Below are 7,888 nucleotides of genomic sequence, written 5' to 3'. Positions count from 1 at the left end.
TTTCTTTCTTTCTTTCTTTCTTTCTTTTGCTGTCTTGATGGGATTGAACCATGTTCCTCACATAGCACTTAGCATTATCTGCATCTTAAAGTAAATACTGAAATACTCATATGTACTGTATGTTTTGAAAACTGGAATCATAGAATGCTTTAATTTATTACCTTAAAATTTAAAGGAAAACCATATTCATATGCTGAGCTATAAAAGGCTCAAGTCAACAACTTCTGATATTGCCAGTCCTATGGATAACCCACTACTATTATGGACTACTGGACCATACTGGAATATTTTGCTGAAATCATGCACTTACAATATTTAAGTGGCAATGAAATACCTATCTCTAACAAAACTAAACAAAAAAGGGATATAAATGAAAGACCATTTTGTATCTGCCTATTCAAAATAGGATAGATATATAGCTACTTCCTCTTTATTCAATGATAAGAAATATTTGTACTAATAGTTTTTGGACAGCGTATCATGTCTACATCTTGTACTATGAATAATTACTATGAAGACAATATGCAATGTATTAATTATTAAAACTATGCCACTAGCCTGTTTTTAAACTGTTTCATTGCTATTTGTTTCTCAATAAAATTAATAAAAATTCTATCACCTTAAAATTTATTACCTTAATAATCATCATTCAACTAGAATGCCAATGTCAAGAAAAGCTGGAAATGAATCAGAATTTACATTACTGAGGAATGGCCACTGGCCAGACAAATGTGTGCATGTGCATGCACGTGCACACACACACACACACACACACACAACAGGTTAAAATTTAAATATATAAGTCTAGTATTTCTTTATGTAGAATAAATGAAGTGAGCCATTAATTATTTGCATTTTCATCCCTACATTTGCACTAGAATTCTAGTGGCATCTTCCTTATACCAGCCAGCACTGTACAGTGTAGCAGGCACAAGGACTGAAAAGGATCTATCTTTATTTTCTGGGAACTTGAGTGATTTCAAAGTGTGAGGGTCTCATGCCTTTTGTCTTCAGCATTGTTAATCAGGTTACTGGTAGTAAGAGTGCTGTTCCCTTTGGTTTTCAGAAGATGAGACATTTATAGCATCAGGCCACTTAAGAACAACACCAGCCAACATTAATAAGGTAAAAGTACCAGGGAGATGAGGGAAGAATTGGCAGACCTGCTGAGCTGCTGATCTTGTTTATTGTGTCTGGCCCCTAGCCTCCTCTTTTAGGTTCATTCTTTTTTCCTGGCTTAAGTGTTCATCTGTGCTGATTTAAAATACCTTAGTGACTGTGAGAGTAATTAGCATACCTGGAAACTCAGCTTCTAAATTTCATTAATGAGCCTAGTTTAGCTCCCCTTTATCTTTCAACTGACCCCAAGAGCATTAATGAAAAGTGTATAAATATGAATACTGTGAAGTAATAAAAGGGAATTATCTCTCACCCTTAATTTAATTGGTGTCACCTTAACTTTTAGTAGGGAATTGCATAGTATTGCCACCTGTAATCATTCAAAACTACTTAACTCACTAATTAGCTCACTTAAAAATTAAATGACCTTTCAAAATTGATCAAAACAATCTAGTAAGAAAATACTAGAGTATAGCATTGGTAAAATATAGAATTTTAGAATTTTGAGGGACCTTGGTATTCATTTTGTGAAAATTCTGTCCATGAAAGAATCTATCAGAACATTTTCTTATTGCATGAACTTACTAAGACTCTAGTAACTGAAAGTTATTTTAATGTACCGATGTTCTAATGCTTCAACTAATATTCTTAGATATTCAATGTGCAAAATTCTTTATGGAGCTGGCAGTATTGGTAGGAAGAGTATTTGATCTTTTTAAATAGAAGTTTATCTAACTTGATTGATTTGAATTCCATTATGATTACTTTTGACATATGGAGAAGAAAAAATATATCTGTGCTGCCCATGAGAAGTTAGTTTTGGGATCTAGGCTAGAACACAGAAAAAACTCAGTTTCATAAAAAGGTAAATCAAACTCATTTTCATCAAACAAGTTAAAAGCATTTGCTAAAAATTTTCCGTAATCATACACAACCAACAGAAATGTATGTAACTGCAAATCAAGACATAGGTGTCTCTTGTCCTGAGCAAAATTTTCCACAATAAAGTAGGCTTTGAAATGAAATTTTGCTCATGAGATAAACAAGTCATTTTTATTTAGTAGATATTTAGAACAATTCACTGCACATGTTGTATACATGCATTGAAATGCCGTAATAATACTTTGATGTGGGTAGTTATCTGTTAAGTCAGAAATGGATCCAGGGGCCAGCAAGATAGCTCAGTGGTCTAAAGCACCTGCTTAGGTAAGCTTAGGCAGGTGCAGGGGACCACAGTTCTATTCTGGGCACCACATGCCATGCCAGCCCCACCCTCAGGGTGGGCTGAGTGGGCCAAAAAAAATGGATTCAATCTAATGTTGTTAGTCTTCTACTTTAATGAACACAAAACAAATTCATTAGTGTAGTTTCTCCCCCAAAGCACAAATCTGAAGCATGGTTTCCCATTATGAAAGGTCTGTTCTTTTCTCACAGATAATCTCCAAGTGAGGAGAGAGTGTGGTGAAGGGCTTATGTTGATGAACTAACTATAGCTGCTATTGATTTTTTTTGGAACAGCTTGACTCTGAGTAGTTTTTCAATATACACTTGAGATTGTGCTAGAGTTGATACCATGCATTATAAATGATAGTTCCAAACCTAAATCCTTCATTCTCTGTAGAAACTATAGTGTAGCAACTAACAACAATAATAAACACTACCATTTACTGATCTCTTTTATATCAAGCACTGTGCTACAATTTTTTATTTATTTGTTTTATTTCATCTTTGTTACAACAGTTTGAGTTTTATTTTGTCATATTTTATAAACTAGGAAGTGAGGCAGAGAGAGGTAGATTTCCTGATAGATGGCAGTCTTAGTCTATGTGAGGTATTACACCAAAATATCCTAGGCTGAGTATTTATAAACATCAGAAATGTGCTGTTCACTATTCCACAGGCTAGAACATTCAAGATCAAAGCATTAGCAGTTCTGAAATTGGATGAAAACTTTTTCTTATAGATGGTACCTTTTATATCCTCATCTAGTGGAAGAAGAAAACAAATTCCCTCAAGCCTTTTTAAAAGGGAATAATCCCATTAAAAAGGGCTCCATCCTCCAAACCTGGTCACCTCCCAAATCTCCACCTCTTTATACTCTTACCTGAGAGATTAAATTTCAATATATGTATTTTGAAGAGACACAAACATTCAGATTTTACCAATGACAGAATAGTGAGACTTCAATCTGTTGGACTCAGAAGCAAAATTAGCAGTGGAACTGGCTTGCTATTGCTGGAGCACACCTAGTAGCTTTCTGTTCCCACACATTTGCTTGTGTTGTTTCCTCCTTCCTGAGGGCTTGGCACCACCCATTCAACTTTGTGTCTTCAAATGCTTCTGTGTGTGCCTCTGCTACTTTCTGTCACTGTAAAAAGAAAACTATTCTGTTAAGTGTTAACAAATGTCAAAGTCTAGCCCTCTTTCCATCCTGTTTAGTACAGTGTTAAACTTTTACACTGAAGAATAAAAAGGATTTTAGGAAAATATTTAATTAATTAATTAATTTTCATGACTGTTACTGATGATAATTTTTTTTATTTTAAACAGAAAAGAACAGTAAAAATAATAATATAGAATTTTAGATTATAAGAAATCTACAATGTTGTTATATTGCATACTGCTATCTTCAAAGTAGTTACCTAGATGATAAGATACAGGCGTGCAAAATTGATCAAACAATGTAAGTTCTCCTTTCAAAAAACTAATAGAAATTAGTAGTATAATTATATTAGCTATCTCATATATACATATTTTTCTTTTCTCTTCATTATTTTCTCCTTTCTCCCCATTCCAGTTGTTATTTTCTTTTGAGCAGTTCCTATCTTGTTCACAGATTTATTGTACATTTTAAATCTCATTTAGTCTTTTAATTTCTTACACTGGGGATACAACATGAAATTTACATATGTGAGTCTGAGTTCAGTTATGAGCATGGTCTCTAGTTGCATCCATTTACCTGTAAAAGCCTCAAGTTTATCTTTCTTTATATATAAATAATACTCCATCGTATACAAACAGTACACTTTTAAAAAATCTACTTCTCAGTTGATAGACCCTTGGGTTGTTTCCAAGATTTAGCTATTACGAATTGTGCTGCTATAACATGTGTGTACATATATTGCTGTGAGCTGATGTTTTTAATTCTTCTGGGAAAATATTCAGAAGGGGAATAGATGGGCTAAATGGGCCTTTAACCCTAGCTTGTTGAGGGATCTCCACAGTGATTTCCACAGTGGTTGTACCAGTCTCCAAGACAAATCTTGATGTTTAATGCCAGATGGAAGATAAAATTAAGCCCACAAATGTTTTTTCTTTTGTTTGTATGAGCTTTGTTCTACCCAGATAGCATGTTAGGGCCTCTCAAATGAAAGATTTCAAGTCCCTTTCTTAAGGTTGCTATTGAAAAAAATGCATGAATATTGATTAAGGAATATGAACTATATTGTCTACATTGTAGAAGTTTTAGTTATAGGTTACCTCTGTGAGGTTGCTGGAAAAGGAATACTTAAGATGTATTTTTTCTTTCAATCTAGAGAATTTTTGTAAAAATTTACTAGCTGTGCATATTAGGTTATACCTACCATAAGGGTAACCTTTCACATACCAGTTAGCATGAGAGATATCGATGCTTTTAAGGAAACACAGTAACTAATCTCTTACTGGTCATACAGACTGAAAGTGAGGACCACCTATGTGTCATTAAAAAGCATATCTTACACCTCGTGTCGGATTGGTTAACTGATTTTACTGAACTATTGAGTAAGACTTAAAGCCAGGACACTTGGCTTTAATGCTTTTTCTATTACCTATTAGTTAAAGTCATTGGAGGAAACTAAAAACAGCCATATGTTATAGAGGAACTGAGAGCTGAATTCTTTTCTTACCTCTAAAATAAGTCAACTGTTAGGTTGGAGATTATGCCATTCTCCAACAGCTGAGCTCTAGGAATGTATAGATCTTGGATTCTTCTACCACCGGATAATTTTCTGTACACACTGATTCTTGATTTCTCATTTCTTATTGAATTCAAAAGGATCAGATGTGCTATCTCAAAATATTCCACCGTGGAATATAGATTATTTTGAACTGAAGGCTACTGAGAATCAACACACACAGAAATTCTTTCCATTCATCCTTTTTCTAAGGATAGAAATGCTGGCAAAATCAAGATTGTCATAATCGCACCCAGTAAGTCAACAATGAGATGAGGCTGTGCAAATCAACCTTACTAAGACAATATTTCTCTTTCAATAGTTTCCCTATACATTTCCCTTGCTCTACAAACATCAACTTCACTTTACCACAATTATTGGCTTTTGTTAAAATGGTAAATTTCTGTGTCCAACTTCTGCTTTTGGTTTACACTTCTTTTCTGTGTAGCCCCATGTATGTAAAATTAATGAAGTCAATTAAACTTTCATGCCTTCTTTTTATCCTGTTAACATGTTTCCTGTCAGTCTAATTCACCGACTTCAGGACAAAATCCAAGATAGAGAGAAGTTGTCTTTGCTACTGCATTGGAGGCTGAAAGTATTTTTCTTTGATTTACAACAATGGTGAGTGTGATTCTTTTTTACCTTCCTGCTCCATTTCTTCAATTTGAAGGTGTTGCAGCTTTGTGAGCTCTTGAACTTATGTGCTCCCTGACACTGCCACCTCTGGAACCCAGACAGCAGTGTAGGATCCTACTCATGCCACTCTACTCATAAAATAACTAATTTAGGAATTCTATTGTCCTCTACTGTGGATGTGTAGAGTATGGTATGGCTTTTTGCCAGCTCCACATCACACCTGTCTTCTGTAATCATACTTTATGTATTTGAACACAGAGTCAGTTCTAGGTACATTAAAAATCAACTTATTTTTCTGTTACCAAATGATTCAGAAGGATCCATAATCTAACGTTCTCTGGGATAATACTTTAGGCTTCCCAAAGACAAAATTATCACTGTTACAACACAGAAACATTTGGCTAGGAATCAGAAAAACCTACCTTTTCATTTAAACTTTGGTATTAATTAGTGCTATGACATTAGGCAAATCACTTAATGTCTCTGAACCATAATATCCTGAGCTCCAAACCAACACAGCAGAGTAGACAGTTATTAAATTTTCTTAAATACAAAGCTTGGTATATGTTCATAGGTCATAATTTAGTTTATTACTCTGGCATTAACATACTTGCAACTAATAATTTGTAATAAAATTCATGTTTATAAAATCTCCAGATAAAAAGTAAAAGAGAATTTTATTTCAGTATTATAGTTCTGAAGATCAGAACATATCCTAGATAACTTCATAACCCATGAAGTGTAAAATATGACATCTGAAGAAATATGAGGAGCCTTGAAAACACCAGAAATCTATTTCTGAAACCAGGTAGAGATTTGCTAGCATATCTGCATCTGGGCAAAGACACCTATGAAGACAGAAATGCAATTTATGTAAAAATTCACTTATATGTGCCTACAAGTATAGGAACATTTGAGGGCTCAATTTTAGTTTATCCTTTATTGGGTAAAATGTTCTGGGCTGATGTATCCCTCCCTCCTGACATGGAAAGAAGAGAAACCTTATTTTTACTCAATGTGAAGCAGCCTCGGGGAAATCACATCTCATCCATCAGATGCCCAACAGCTTTGTAATGCAAATTGTACTTTTCTTCTTACCAACAACTTAATTTGGGCCAGGATTGATTGACTAGAATGTTTGCTAATCACTCTGAAACAAGACTAGGCTGGGGGCCAGTGGAAGTTTGCCAGAACCTTTCTTTCAAAGACAAGGTCGACAGCTGGTCTCATTTTGGAAATGCTTTTGCCTATTATCTTATCATTTGGTCTATTTTATATGGTCCACATCTCAAATTACAATTGTTATGTTAAAGCAACTACAGAGCTGAAGAAAAAAGACTCCTATATAATGTAGTGGTACAGAATTAGCTATACTTCAAAAATTAGGTTTCTTGCTGTAAATTTTAAACCACCCTTTCCATGTCTTGTTTATTTCAGAGTTGGTAGGTATACCAAGAGTTATGAATTACTGTTGAGCTCTAGCTTTTACAGTCCAATATGACCACATTTGTTGATAAAGTAAGGAAAACAACTTTTTTTTGTTTGTTTTTTTCAAAGAGTGCAGTTTTATTTTCTCTGTGCTCTTGCAAAATACTTAGAGTTAACATAAAAAAGAAAAAGAAAAAGCTCTTGTGAAGAAATGTACATTAAAAAAGAGGAATTGGGAAAGTCTGAAAGGGATTTTTACCTCAGCCATAAGAGCCACAGCAACTCTGGTCCAAGGAATCAAAGAAAAGATATTGGGGGAACACAAGAGGAAGAAACAAAATGAGAATCTACCAAGTGAGAGGGCCCCGAAGTGGGCCATGAGGAGGGACTGGAGGCATGTGAGCAGGTCTGGGTAGAGGCAGGGAACCCCATTGGCAGCCATAAGGAGGGCAGTGAGCCTGAGAGAGTGGGTTTTGGGCTGACAAAAAGCGTTCAGCAGCTGAGCCATGGTGCTCACCCTTAGAGTCCTTGAAGGCATAAGACACAGTGATAGGGCAATTACAGAGATACTGCCCATTCATGCTCTCAGTGGCTGCATCTGAAGCATCAAATGAAGCAAAATTAATAAAAGCAAACATTCTCTCAGGCATTCATAGAAAGCAAATTGGTCAAGTAATGGCCATGACTCATCCACATGGCTGAAACTGACAAAGGATCTACAAACTGCGGTACAGGGTTTCAGGGTAAATCCTGAGGGGACTTGACTG

General features: G+C 35.1%; 1 pseudogene; it reads right to left on the bottom strand.

Moving 5' to 3' along the window:
- Positions 1-7,468: 7,468 nt before the first annotated feature.
- Positions 7,469-7,888, bottom strand: part of LOC101570694 — a 35,625-nt pseudogene continuing 35,205 nt past the window's right edge.

The sequence above is a fragment of the Octodon degus genome, unplaced genomic scaffold, assembly GCF_000260255.1.
Source record: "Octodon degus isolate 3935 unplaced genomic scaffold, OctDeg1.0 scaffold00088, whole genome shotgun sequence".
Taxonomy (NCBI): domain Eukaryota; kingdom Metazoa; phylum Chordata; class Mammalia; order Rodentia; family Octodontidae; genus Octodon; species Octodon degus.
This window is presented reverse-complemented; position numbering and strand designations above follow the sequence as displayed.